This window comes from Rattus norvegicus, chromosome 7 (genome assembly GCF_021556685.1).
Source record: "Rattus norvegicus strain SHRSP/BbbUtx chromosome 7, alternate assembly SHRSP_T2T, whole genome shotgun sequence".
Lineage (NCBI taxonomy): Eukaryota > Metazoa > Chordata > Mammalia > Rodentia > Muridae > Rattus > Rattus norvegicus.
In genome coordinates, this window is record NC_141540.1 from 91,134,629 (window position 1) to 91,150,898 (window position 16,270).

A 16,270-nucleotide genomic window follows, 5' to 3' on the forward strand; every position below is an offset into this window, starting at 1 on the left:
TAAGTACTTAAAATACAAAGTCAGCCTAAGTAGCCTTAATAATGATATCTCCATTAGAAATCACATAAACATGCACATAGAGGAACATATAATTCATAAAGTTGCTTCTCAAAAACATATAACTGGAAAAACAAAGGAACTGAATCTTGAGAAAAAGAAGAAAAAGAAAAAAGAGAACCCAATCAAAGAGTCAATACTTGCGAGATCCATTTCCAAATGGGTAAGGAAATGGAGGATTGTAAAGTCAAAGGAAAATTGGAGTTTCAATGATCCTCTATAAAGCATTTATAATGAAATTTCATTTATAATGAAATTTAATAATCTTTCCCTTATTGCAATTTTATAAAATTTAAAGTGAGTAGAAAATTCTTATTTGACTCTAATAGAAAGACTGAGAAATGAAATTTTTTACATTGATACACAAAACCTAACACTATGCAAGAAAAGTGGTTAATGTAGGGCTTTTAGTATTGAATCTAGAATCAGAGTAAATAACTGTGAATACAAGATTATACCCTTCAAATCGAGACATATATAAACACGTACACATGTATACCCATACACATGTATACATGAATATGTATAATGTAGGCTATACCTACATTAATATACCTTTACATACATAGACAACACAGGGAAGAGATTTAGAAACAACTATAAACTCCTGTGCGTGCGTGCGCACACACACACACACACACACACACACACACACACACACACACACGCACACTAGTTTTGTGTACTGAGAACATTAGTCGTAATGGTATCCCAGTAGCAACAAATGGGATTACGAAGGATATTATTCTCTAATGCTATCTTTCTGTAGAAGAACAAGAACCATTTCAGGGAAAAGAAGACTGGTTCTTTAAAAATGTAGCAAGGATAATGCAAATTGCCCCTGAACTTGTTTTTGGTGTCAGAAAGTGCACAAATCCAAAAGAAAAGGATGGAGAGCATCACAGTGCTGCTTAGCAAACCCAGAAGAAACTTAAAAGCCAAAGATTGGACAATTTAAGTAAAAGACTTATTTTTTGTAGTATAATATCAAGCACCAAGTTAATAAAATATTTATGATGTGACTTATCGTGTATATGAATAAGTGAAATATGAAGCAGAAAAGTCTTCCATAAATATCCTACTTTCATATATATATATATATATATATATATATATATATATATGAATTCTGTAGCTTTTGAGTATGAGATGTGCATGCACACCATTTGAGAAAGTAAAGAAGAAAGTGACTCTCTAAGAAATGACACTGATGGGGGTTGTATAATCCAGGTGACAATCAGTGTGATTGGACAGAAGACACTTGGCAAACTCCAGCTACAGAACAACCAAAATCGCACTTAGACCAAAGTCATGAACACATGAAGTCACTAGGAAATTGCCACAAATCAGAGAAACAGAGGTATAAGAAATTAAATGGAAACTAACTTCCTTAATCCTGACTTCCAGGATCCTTCCTGGAAAAAAAATACAACGTAAGGTGGAAATGTGATGAAACTGAATACAGGCTGTGATTCCGTTCACATCTGGGCAGCACTGTGGAATGCACTGTTTTGATAAATGCCGTAGAGTGGTGGTTAGGGAAAGCAGGTGAAGAATCCATTCAGACTCCCCTTAACATTTTCCAACTTTTCTCTAAAACTAATTTTCTTCCAATAAATACTTATAAAAAAAATACCTGGTTAGACAGAAGGAAATTTGGCAAAATTTCACACTTTTACTAGGTTTGAGTTAAAGAAATTTATACCCATGCAAAGATATTCCTGAATGATTCTCCATATTAGAAGTAAAAATATAAAGAATAATTACTTCTTGGGAGGCAGAAGTCACTGACCTAAGAAAGATAGAAGATGGCAAGTCAGGGGAAGCATAAAAATACTTGCTCTCAAGAAACTATAACTTGTCAATTCTCAGAGGAACCACTCAGAATAGTATGAATAAGACTGAAAATTGTAGAGTTTCTAGAAAGCTGGGAATGTGTGGAATCTGCAGATACAAAAAGATTTCTAATCTCTCCACAATTTCATAATTATAAACCAAATAAGAGTGTGGCAAACTTTCAGTTAAGTGTAGAGAAAAGGAACAGAGGGCTAATGTCAGCCTCCCAATAGAGAATTCATCACAGTGACACATGGGAACTTTAGCAGTTCATCAGGTTATTTGGTGATTTTGAATTGTGGCTTTCTTTAGAATGTTTCACATCTCTGTTTATTCACCACAAAATTTATTACAAGACGAGAAACTGTAGCCATGAATTAGATAATCTGTACTGTGCTCCTGGTTGGTCATGCTTTTAGCCATGCACCAGAGCAACCAATTCCTAAGAAGAAACTGAGTATACAACTTTCATAGAAGTATACTCATCTAGCTTGGAATATGTCATTCTAAATATAGATGAGACAGTAATGTGATAGATTAATGTGTCTATTGATCCATGGGATGTAAAACCACGACAAGAAGTTTGGTAAAGTAGAGCATGTCTAGACCTGGAGACTCGGTGGGCACACACCTGAGGCTTAGATGACTACCAGCTCCCTGCCAGACTCTTGACTTGGAACACGTGCCATGCTTCTCAGATAAAAGAGATGTGACCACAGGTCATGTAGGCTCGAAACAGAGTTCTCATTGCTAATGAGGTACCTAGAGGCCGGGAGGACTTAGTCAATAAGTTTCCCTTCCCATACACTCCTCCCTGCAAAAGGTATTTAATCTCAAGCCCGTGCTGAGAAGTGGGGTATCATTTTATGTATCCATTTTCTGTCCTGACAATAAACCATTGACTGTCTCTTTTCATCAAGATCCGCTGTGGGGAGTCATGAAGAAGGTCTTCGCCTATGGAGGTGCTGCCTAATCTCCTGGTAGAACTTCTCTGTGATCCCAGCTATAACCACCACCAAGTGTGCATCCAAGGACTATCCCAGCTGGAACAAACCAGAGCTCCCCAATTCCCCCGGCCCCTGGCTAGATGCTGTCCCCAGTCGACTGGACCTCCAACTCCATTTCTGTTCTTCTGCAACTCCCAGCAGCGCCTAGATACCCAAGAGCCTGAGAACACCACTCACTAACCTCTTCACAGGCCCAGGCACTTCTGAACCAGCTCTGTCTTTCCCACACCTCATAGTGCATTTTCCCACCCCTGGAGCAGTTTAGGTGGGCAATTATATCTTATCAATTGAATCAAAGGTTATTGTGTTGTATGTTCTTTCATGTAGGGATTTAATTGTAAGAGAGTGTGAGGCGACTAGAGACACTGGGCCGCCATGGAATTGGGATGTGTGCTTCTGACAAGAGATCTACCAGATATCTTCAGGCACTGTGGTGCCAGATTAGAGCAGGTAAAAAGACTGATTTTTTTTTAAATAATTCCCTATGATGGAGCAGATGTGGCCCTACAACCCTACGAAGATCCATGAATTCTTTAACAACATTTTCTGAGAATTACACAAAAAACTAAAAGGATTGTTAAGGTCTAGGTCTCTGTAGTGGTAAATAGGATACTGATAGGTCAGAGTGTACGTTTAACTTTTCAGGTAACCGTCACAGAGTTTTTGAATGTTTTATAATGAACCTGGAAATTCCAGTAAGGGGAGGGTTGTGTAGAAGGTATCAGTTAGCTTCTGAGAGTTCTGGTGAAGTCTAAACACTTTATTAGATTCACTGAAAAAAATGACTTGTAGTTCTTCCATGAAGAATGAAGTGCAGTGCACAAAAAAACCATCATACACTCCATTGTCCACTGGCTTCCCTGGAAAGAAGTTGAGTTACTCTAGCAACTACATAGAGAGTTCATTGCAATAACTCAATAGATTACACCCTTATTTATTCGTTTTCATATTTATATTTGCATCATGTTGAAATGAATGATCTTTGTATGTCTCTTTCAACCCTAATGTCAGTCTCTTTGGAACAACTATGGTCGGGGACATGCAACATTAACAATGCCGAAGGGGCTGACAGTGAAAGTTGTTCAATGGACTGTCCTCATTAAGTATAGTATGATCCTATCTTAGTGTTTCCACTGTTGCAACAAAACACCAACAAATAAACCAAGTTGGGAAGGAAAGGGTTTATTCGGCTTACAAATCTATGTTACTGTTCATCACTGAAGGAAGTCAGTACAAGAACTCAAACCGGGCAAGAACTGGGACAAAGGATATAGAGGCCATGGAGAGGTGCTCTTGCTTGCTTCCCCTGGCTTGCTCAGCTTGCTTTTCTATAGAGGCCAGGACTACCAGCCCAGGAAGGCACCACCCACAATGAACTGAAGCCTCCTGTTCCCTCATTGTTCACTAATTGATAAAAGTGACTTACAGCAGGATCTCGTGGAAGCATTTCTTTAACAGAGGCTTCTTTTCTGATGATTCTAGCTTATGTCACGTTGACACACTAAAGCAACCAGTACAGGGCCCTTTATCAAAAGAATAGGTTGAATTCTGTGTAAATTTGTGGAACAGCATTCTAAGGGTGTGGCAAAGAGCTCATGAGAAAAAGGTTCTCTATAAACTTTCCTAAAATGACAATACAGGAAGTAGATTTAGATAGTTATATCTACCAGAACAGTGGTACCATATTCTAGTAATTGCTTTTCTAAACTAATTCTCTCCTTTTAAGAAGAGGTAGCCTTAATCTACCTAACATCCCTGGAAAGACATGTACCTAATTTTTATAAACTTCATATTTACCTAATCAATACTCATTGTGTCAGACACTTGCCTGCAGTTTGGTGTTGCTTTGTCACTTTAAGCATGCCAGACTGATGCTGTATGACAGGCTATTCCTTCATTTCTCTCTGGTGCTTACAACAGTGCAACGGAACTCAATAACTCTCTATGCAAAATAGCACAATGGACGGGATATCAAAATTCAGGCGAAACATTTAAATTGTGGGGTGTAAGTGGCAAACTTTGTTTTCACTGTTGCTTGAATGATTTTTCTTATCATACCTTTCCTATTTCCTTTGCAGAGAATTATGTCAGTAATTCTACAGTGGAATAAAAAGCACTTATGGAGATTCTCCTAACTAAGGCTATGAGTTTTATTTTTTAATTGAGTAACTAAAACAATAATTAGTTTTAAATATCACCTTTTGTGCAATACAGGAAATAAATAAATGGTAAGTAATTTTAATACAGTAGAGACAGGGAGCAGGGGGATATTTTTCTTGTTTCACTATTATAATCTAGTGCATCCTCATAGGTCTACTCTATATATGACCTACGATGCCAGTCATTATAGGATCAACATAGTCACTTGTGCACTTGTTAAAAAACTATGTATGTAAATTGAATGACATGCTTAAGGAAATCATTAACTGAAGTCAAGAGTCAGAGGCAGATGCATGTGGGAGCTTCAGGTTCATAAAGTGCATAGTAATCTCCTAGCCAGACAGATTTGAGAACCTGTCTCAATTTTTTCCTCATTGAGGACTGAATTTTATTTAGTTCAGGGGCTTAGAACTTCTTTGGCATGGACAAAACCTTGGGATTAATTCACAAAATAAAATGTTGAGCCCCCCCCCCCCCCGTAAGCCAAGCAATCATCATGTCCCTGGCAGTAGAGTAATGAATAGAGTAGTCAACTTTTGATTCAAGTGTAACTGACAACCTCATTTAAGCATGCATTTAGTGTAATGGTATATTAGTAAGATACAAGAATGACAGATAAATTGGATATCGACAACATCTAAGAAGAAAACAATCGCATAGATGCGCGTAAGTACACACTTGAGCTGAAAAGAAGCAAATAGACTTCAGTAAAAGAATCATAGAGTTCTATTTGAATTGTATGCATCATGGAAAAATTCTACCCTTATAGAAAAGAACAGAGGGTCTAGAGTGGATTCTCAATAGCTATTCCTCTTCTAAATAGAAGTTAAATAGAGAAAAGTTTTAATAATCCCTATAAAGTCTTGAATTAATTTCTCATGGCTATGCTGAAACAGTTAACAAAAATAACTTAGGGAAGGTTTGTTTGGGCTGTGTTTTACAGTAAAACACTGTGTCAAGTTACAAAAGCCATGGGGCTAGGGAAATGGGGGGCCTGCTTACCTTGACTCTGTAGTCTTGTGCTTTTTTTATTCAAAATGGAACTACAGGCCAGGGTGTAATACATGTTCAAGATGTATCTTTACTATTTAATTAAAGCTCTTTGCAAACACCACAATAGATATATTCAGAAGCATGTGCCTTAAGTACTTTAAATTTAATCAGATTGAATATAAAAATGAGCCACTCCAAGTATAATGGCCGTTTTTTTTAAATTGGAAGAAAATATTTCAAAGAGATATAGTGTTTATTCTTCAAAAATGTAGGAAATGGGAAAATAAGCCATTTACTTGGAGAATTCATAAATGAAATATTTTATCTTTTATTTTGTTTTTTAATTTAAATTTACTTACTTTACCTAATAAATAAAAATGATTCATGTCTACGAAGAGATATGGAGAAAAAGTTTGGGGCAGACACTAAAGGAATGGCCATTTAGAGCCTGCCCCACCTGGAGATCCAGGCAATATACATACAGCCACCAAACCCAGACAATATTGCTGATGCCAAGAAGTTCATGCTGACAGGAACCTGACATAGCTATCTCCTCAGAGGCTCCGCTAGAGCATGATAAATATGGAGGCTGATGCTAGCAGCCAACTATTGAACTGAGAATGAGGTTCTTTTTGGAGGAGTTAGAAAAAGGATTGAAGGAGCTGAAGGGGTTTGCCACCCCATAAGAACAACAGTACCAACCAACCAGAGCTCCTGGGGACTAAACCACCATCCAAAGAGGACACATGTACAAACCCATTGGTCCAGCTGCAAATGTAACAGAGGATGGCCTTGTTGTGCACCAATGGGAGGAGAGGCCTTTGGTCCTACCAAGGCTGGTCCCTCAATGTAGGGGAATGTCAGGGCAGGGAGGCAGGAAGGTGTGGGTGGTTGGATGGGGGAACACCCTTATAGAAGAAGGGGAGGGAGATGGGATAGGAGACTTATGGATGGGAAACCAGGAAAGGGGATAACAATTGAATTGTAAACTTAAAAATATCCAACAAAAAAGAAGTTAAAAAAGATGATTTATGTAATCAAAATGTTATGTAATGAGTTAAGATTCTTTCATGATAACATATGATTATGCATACCTAAAATACAGTTTTTAAACTAAATACTTTATTTTAATTTGCTTAATGTGATGTTAGTTTTGTCTAAATATCCTCATGTAGTTTATTGAATAATTCAATTTTACTGATGTCTGGGATTAAAAGGAATTTAGTCCTTTCTACTAGTGCATTCACAACTTATAGCTAGATTATTGTTTTACCTCTGAGTATATACTCCACTTAAAATTTGGGGTATTTTATCTAACCAAAAAATTACAACATAGGCAGTTGTGACTATTTTCAATTTGCAAATCTGTACTTAACCAACTTAAATTTTCCAACTTTATGACAACTGAGGCACATTCTGTAGATGTCAGCTAGACTGCTCCGTGTTAATATGTTCTTAGTGATTACATAATTCTGTTTTTAAAAATATATCTTTTAGTATCATAATTTCAATATAATACTATTTTCACATTAAAGTCCATCTATTTTTAAACTTGAAATTGTGAAATTATTACAAGTCTTACACAGTATGGATGGATTTTGCTATAAAAATTCCAGTTTCCTTTCAAGTGTCAGGTGGTGTTCGATAGATGATGTGTATCTGCCCTGTTTTTCTCATTGAATCTACCTATAAATCCCAAGCTGAATGAGTGAATGGGAAATTTGAGAACTCTAAAACTATATTGTGCCAGCAGGAAGGAAGACAGAAACTAAAATTTTAAGACCCCTCTAGATGGAGGTTTTGTTTTTTTCCCCTCAACTCAGAGACTTCTATAAACCCAGGAATGTGCACTGGATGCAATGAAAAGAGATTCATAAGAATTTCTATTTTTTTTTATATAAAAGCTGCAGGAAGTTTTTTCTATAGAACAGGGAAGCGAAGAGACATTATGTTTTGTGTTTTTCTTCCTATTTGCTTCCTCCCTATTGTGTGTGTATGTGTGTGTGTGTGTGTGTGTGTGCGTGTGGGGGGTGTTATTTATGAAATTCCCCACACAGTCTAATAAATCCAAATACCTGGTTTCCAGCAGGTGGCAGCATTTGAGAAGCTTTTGAAAGTTTTAGAAGGTGAACACTTGCTGGTGGACTTAAGTAACTGCAAGAGACCATAGGGGTTGTATAGCAGGACTCCACTTCCTCTTTCCTCTCTGCTTCCTGAACGTGTGTGCTCTCATCACTGTGACTTTTTTGCATGTTGCCATGTCTTACCACAATGAAGGACTCTATCTCTCTGGATATATGCATCAATATAAACTCTCACTTGATTTTGCCACAATGTTTTATTACCACATTGAAAAACTAACAAAAAATACCACTCTACATCCGGGCCATATAGAAAATTAGAATAAGCACTTTCCTTGCGTCAGGTACTTGCAAGAAACTCTAAAAAAGAGTCAGACCAAATGTTCTATAGCGCATAGGACATGATGAAAATCTCTGTACAATTCTTATTTCTAGTCTTTTGTTTGTTTGTTTCCTGCAGTAACAAAAGGAGAGGCCAAAGAAGGCCATTTAAAATTATAGCAAAAATAGACTATTAAATAAAACATGTTTAACACAAAAAATTTAAAATAAGAATTATTAATAGGTATATCCAGGTCCACACTACCTGCAGAAGCTCCGTGCTTTACCAAGGCTCACAGCAATTCCCAGAAGCCCAGAGAAGCCTGTATCTGCAGAACACCAACACTCCCTCAGAGCCTGCCCAACCTACTCTCAATAGCTCCCCAACTTCTTGTCAACTTATTTAAGTCCACAACTTCACCAGGTCTCTGCTTTACCAGAGGTCATGAGGCACCCAGAACCTGAATTAATCCCCATCCTCCACACTGCCAATATACCCTCAGAGCCTATCCAGCCTACCCACAACCCCTCCTCACAGTGCCATGATATTCAGAACTAACTAAAACTAAATTGAGATTAGTTTGGTTGGGCAAGAGGGCTCAGTGAATAAAATACTTGCTAGAGTTGGAATTCCCTAGAAGATATTAAAAGGAAATCTCCGACCCACGAAGGATAACTAGACCCAAGAAAACACAAGAAAAATATAATCTCATGCCGGTGAAAGCAAAAGAAGGAAAGTGTATATGAGTGTGTGTGCATGCAAACACACACACACACACACACACACACACACACACAAACACACACACAGAGAGATATACACAGATACACAGACAAAAACATACTACTAACAAAAACATCAAAATAGCAAGAATTAACAGTAATCAGTTGGTTATTAATATTCCTCAGTATCAATGAACTCAGTTCCATTAAAAAGTCAAAGGTTAACAGAATGGATGCAAGGATCTATTCATTTGCCACATACAAGAAACACATCACAAATCTAAGATAAGCATTACATAAGAGTAAATCAATGGAAAAAAATTTTCCAAGCAATTGGACCTAAGAAACAGGTGGGTGTAGCCATTGTAATATTTAACAAAATATACTCTAAACCAAAGTTAATCAAAAAAAGCATTAAAAAAAGCATTTAAAGGCACTCCATGCTCATCAAAAGAAATATCCATTAGGATGGTCTTTCAATTCATAACATCTATACCCCAAATGCGAGGTTTGCATGTTTGTAAAGGAAATGCTACTAAATCTTAAATCACACACTGTCCCTCATACATTGATAGAGATCTTAATGCCCCACTCTCATCAATGGACAGGTCTTTCAGACCTAAAGTGAACAGAGAAATACTGGAACTAAGAGATGTTAAGAATCTAATGGAACTAAGATATTGACAGAAGATATTGACAGAACATTTCATCTAAACACAAAGGAATACACCTTCTCAGCACCTCAGAGAAATTCTCCAACATTGACCACATACTCAGTCATGAAGCAAGCCTCAACAAATACAAAATCTCACTACACCCTATCAGACCATGAGAGATTAAAACTGCATTTTAACAACAGAAACATCAGAAAGCCTATAAAATAGAAATTTAACAACTTTCTCCTGAAGGAACACTGCAAGTCAATGCAAAAATAGAGAAATTTAAAACTCCCTATTACTAAATGAAAATAAATTTAAAAAATTCCCAAACTTTTGAGACACAATGAAAGCAGTATTAAGAGGAACATTCATAAAACTCACTGACTATATAAAAAAAATGGAAAGATCTTATGCTAGCAACTTAACAGCACACCTGAAACCTCTAGAACAGAAAGAAGCAAGCTCATGAAAAAGGATTTGATGGCAGAAAATGATCAGACTGAATGCTGAAATCAAATAGAAACAAAGAGAACAATACAAAGAGTCAAGGATACAAAGATTTGGTTGTTTGAGAAAATCAAGAAAATAGAAAACATTTAGCCAAACTAACTAAAAGACAGAGAAATAATATTCAAGTTAGCAAAGTCAGAAACAAAAAGGGAACATAGCAACAGAGAGGAAATCCAAAGAATCGTTAGGTACTATCATTTGTGTATGCTCGGTTTAAGGAGTGACAATATTAGAAGGTGTGGCCCTGTTAGAATAGATGTGGCCTTGTTGGAGTTAGTGTGCCACTGTGGATGTGGGGCTGTAAGATTCTCATCCTAGCTGCCTGGAATTAGTACTTTTATAGCACCTTCAGATGAAGAGGTAGAACTCTCAGCTCCTCCTGCACCAAGAATGCCTGGGTGCTGCTATTTTCCCACCTTCATGATAATCAACTGAACCTCTAAAACTGTAATCCAGCCCCAATTAAATGTTGTCCTTACTAGAGTTGCCTTGACCATGGTGTCTGTTCATAGTAGTAAAATTCTAACTAAGACATTTGATCATACGTTAAAAATCAGTACTACAAAAAGCAGGAAAATCTAAAAGAAATGAATAATTTTCTCAAACAACACTACTTACTGAAGTTAAATCAAGATCTGGTAAACAATTTAAATAGACCGATTTTCCTTATAGAAATAGAAACAGTAACTAAAAAATTCCAAACCCCATAAAAGCACAGAGTCAGATGATTTTAGCACTGAATTTTACCAGACTTTTAAAGACAATCTAGTGCCAATAATCCTTAAATTATTACACAAATTAGAAATAGCAGGAGCATTGCCAAGTTCATTTTCTGAGGCCCCAGTCACCCTAGCACCCAAACCATACAAAGACTCAACATAGAAACACAATTACAAGACAAATTTTTTTCATGAACATAAATGCAAACATACTCAACAAAATACTTGCAAACTGAATTCATTAACACATCAAAAAGATCATCCACCACGATCAAGTAGGCTTCATCCCCGAGATGCAGGGATGGTCAAACATATAAAAATCAGTCAATTGTAATCTACCAAATAAACAAACTAAAAGAAAATAAGCCAAATAATGATCTCAATAAAATTTAAAATTCCTTTCTGACAAAATCCAAAATCTCTTCATAGTAAAAGTCCTGGAGAAAATAGGAATACAATAGACATACCTAAACACGATAAAAAAATTATAGCAAGCATATAGACAACTTCAAATTAAATGGAAAGCAACACAAAGCAATCCACAAAAATCAGGATCAACTTCCAGTTTGCACCTAGGCCCAGAGCAGGCCCTGGGTTACAGTCCTCCATACTCCAGCCATGAATAGAGACAGTTTGACACCCAGGAGTTTGGACACACACAGGCTCACAAATACAGCTTAACCTTCAGGAATTCTGACACATCCAAGCTTAAAGGTTCACAGGAGGAACAGGCCACAGTCAGAGACAGAGACACCAAGGCCAGCTAACATCAGAAATAGCCAGATGGCAAGAAGAAAGCTTGAGAAAATGAGCAACAGAAACCAAGGCTACTTGACAACATCAGATCCCTGTTCTTTCACCACAGCAAGCCCTGGATATCCAAGTACACCTGACAAACAAGATTCAGGTCTAAAATCCCATGTCATGAATATGACAGAGGAATTTAAGGAGGACACAAACAACTCACTTAAAAAGTACAGGAGAACACAGGTAAACAAGTAGAAGCCCTTAAAGAAGAAATGCAAATATCCCATTTAAAAATAAACAGAAAAACACAACTAAACAAGTGAAAGAATTGTACAAAACCATCCAGGATCAAAAAATGGAAATACAAACAATGAAGAAATTACAAAGGGAAACAACCCTGTAGAGGAAAACCTAGAAAAGAGATCAGGAGTCATAGATTCAAAAACAACACCAACAGAATAAAAGAGATAAAGGAGAGAATCTCAAGCGTAGAAGATACCACAGAAAACATTGACACAACAATCAAAGAAAAATGCAAAATGCAAGAAGCTCCTAACCCAAAACATCCAGGAAATCAGGACACAATGAGAAGACCAAACCTAAGGATAATAGGTATAGAAGAGAATAAAGACTCCCAACTTAAGGGTCAGTAAACATCTTCAACAAAATTATAGAAGACACCACCTTTCCTAACCTAAAGAAAGAGATGCCCATAAACATACAAGAAGCCTACAGAACTCCAAATAGATTGGACCAGAAAAGAAATTCTTCCTGTCACATAATAATCAAAACACCAAATGCACAGAACAAAGAAAGAATATTAAAAGTGGTGTGGGAAAAAGGTCAAAAATCATATAAAGGCAGACCTATCAGAATTACATCAGACTTTTCAATAGAAATTCTAAAAGGCAGATCTTGGGAGATGTCCTAAAGACCCTGGGAGAACAAAAATGCCAGTCCAGACTATTTTGCCCTGCAAAATTCTCAATTACCATAGAAGACTAAACAAAGATATTCTATGACAACACCAAATTTAAAAATTATATTTAACATATCCAGTCCTACAAAGGATAATAGAAAGAAAACTCGAACACAAGGAGGGAAATTACAAGGAAAAAACAAGAAATAAAACTTCTGACAAGAAACAAAAAAGAAGATAACCAGGCAAACATAATTTTACCTCAAACAACATTGGTCCTTATTTCTTAACATTAATGGACTCAATAATCCAAGTAAAAGACATAGACTAACAAACTGGATACATAATCACAACACAACATTTTGCTGCTTACAGGGAACACACCTCAGTGACAATGGCAGAAACTACCTCAGAGTGAAAAACTGTGAAAAAAAATTTAAGCAAATAGTGTCAAGAAACAAGCTGTAGTGCTATTCTAATATCCAATAAAATTGACTTTCCATTAATAGTTTTCAAAAAAAGAGAAGGAATACTCCTCAAAGAAGAAATCTACCAGGATGAACACTAACTTTTAAACATCTATGCTCCATATTAAAGGGCACACACATTTGTAAAAGAAACCTTATTGCAGCACAAAGCCCACATTGAAGCTCACTTAATAATGGAGATAGATTTCAACACCCACTCTCATCAATGGATAGATCATGGAAACAGAAACTAAACAGATACAATGAAACTAACAGAAGTTAAGAACCAAATGGATTTAACAGATATCTATAGAACATTTCTTTCAAGAATAAAATGAAATAACTTCTTCTCAGAACCTCATGATACTTTCTCCAAAATTGACTATATAATCAGTCAAAAACTCAACTAATACAAGATAATTGATACAATCCCATGCCTCCTATCAGATCACCACTGATGAAGGCTGGTCTTCAATAACAACAAAAACAACAGAGATCACACATTAAAATGGAAGCTGAACAACTATCTACTCAATGATAACCTGGTCAGGGAAGAAAGAAAGAAAGAAAATAAAGACTCTTTAGAATTTAATGAAAATGAAGGCACAACATACCTAAACTTATGGAACACAAGAAAAGCAGTGTTAAACGGAAAACTCACAGCTCTCAGTGCCTCCATAAAGAAATTGGAAACAGCATATACACGCAACTTAACAGCTCATCTGAAAACTCTAGAACAAAAAGAATCAAATATATTTAAGAGGAGTAGACAAGAGATAATAAAACTCAGAGCTGAAATCAACAAAGAAGAAACCAAGAGAACTATACAAAGATTCAAAAAAAGAAAAACGACAAAAAAACAAAACCAAAAACAACCAAAAAAACAGGAGTTAGTTCTTTGAAAAAGATCAACAAGACTGATAAACCCTTAGACAGCCTAACCAGAGGGTATACAGACAGTATTCAAGTTAACAAAATCAGAAATGAAAAGGGAGACTTAACAACAGAAACTGAAGAAATTAAAAAAAGAAAATCATCATATGCTACTACAACAGTCCATACTCAACAAAACTGGAAAATCTAGATTAAAATGATGATTTATCAGACAGATATGAGGTAACCATCAACCATTAGCTCCAGCCATTGATTTTGCATTTACCTGGAAAACCCCTTCCCACTCTCCAAGGTTCATATGTCGCCCTTGTCCACCACAAATAAAGTGTATGCCAGGTGTTTTACTGATGATCATCCGAGAGTTGTTCTGTTGTTTCTTCTAAAAGTGCTGTAACACTAAAATACTTGGTGAAGCCCTCCCCACCCCACACTCACTCCAGCTGGACTAGGATCCTGCAGATCCCAGCTTTTTCAGACTGTGCTTCTTCTGTGCATCCTCATGTCCAGTGGTACCTGGACAACAGAGGACGCAGAATCACAGCTGGTCCCCAACATGTGATACTACAGACTGCTTGCTGAAAATATTGTGACTCAGTTAAGAGACAGAAAGTCCTCCAATATAGCAAGCTACCAAACTCTATTTTAAAATAACAACAACAACAACAACAACAACAAAACCAGGGAACATAAATTCCCACTAATTTGTTAATAAAACATAATTTGTAATCAACACACTAAGGAACACAGCAATCTTTGAGAGTAAACGGCTTACCAAATATATACTTTCTTTTCTGTTACTGTGGGAATAAAAATAACTACTGCAATTTAAAGGAGAATAAAGAAGTCAGTTTATGGGTCGGTTCCAGGTCCATCCCCTCAGGGAACTTAAGGCAGCAAGAGCCAGAGGCAGTAGGTCAAGTGGCAGGCACATTCCGAAGTCAGAGAGAATCAAGTGCAAGCTGCTGCTTACATCCCTTCCTCCATTGATGCAGTCAAGGATCCCTTCCAGGGAATGTTGCCACCCACGGTATGTGATTTCTCTATGTCAGAGAATTTAATCAAGATAATCACGCACAAGCATGTTCATAGAACCTTCTCCTTGAGTCTAGATTTCATTAAATTAATGGTTACATTTATTCACCATATCAGACAGCTATAAAGCAATATGATTTCTATATCACTTTCAAAATACAGAAGAATATTTATTTCTCCAACACCCATAAAGCAAGACTGGAAATACATTATGCAAGAAAACTGAATATAAAAACGCGTTATAAAAACTAAATGTGAATTCCCCAAAATAAAAATAAACATGTTTTCCAGTGCATTAAGTTTACAATCTGCTCATTATTACCTCCAATGTAAAAATTATAATATTTTGTCCCAGTAAAACTAGACTCAGAAATAATCGTTACGAGTTCTGTATCAAACATCTCAAATTGTACAAATGGTATATATGTCTCACTCCCTCAGTGTCTTCAACAGTAAAAATACAGATCACAATAAGGTAGATACCAAGCACTTTATAGATATACGTATTAAAAAGACACAAAATTATATCTCCCGCATATTAGATCTGCAGCTAATTATCACTTTAAGCAAGCTCTATTTTACTGATAATACGCAAAATGTATTAAGTATATAAAAGATGTATCACCGACTGGCTTTTTTCATAATAGTTTACCGTGGTTATATATTAGTCTATATTTCCTCCATTTAATGTACCAAATGTAAAACTTACACTAGCACAATTTCATTCAATTTCTGTCTCTTATGCACAAAATATCACATATGAAGAATAAAGACCCCCATTAATCAAGTTGAATGTAACAAACTTGGTTCGTCACTTTTCTCACAGGTAATTCACCTTTATGAGGAATCCCAGCACATTTTCCTCATTTATAAAAATAAGGTCATGATTATTAATGTAAAATTGTATGAAGCAATATGCTTATAAATTTGGCAATTATACCTATACATGTTAAATGAAAACTGAATGAACATAATACTCTTACAAATATTTTCTTTAAAAAAATAGAACAAAAGCAAGAAGTTCTATCATACTGAGGTTTTGTTTCCTAGAGGACACAAATATTAGGTAAAATATGATAATTCGTGAGATGTTATGAAGTAGTCAATCAGAGAGGCTTCCAGTGGTGGGAAGAAATCTGAAGAAA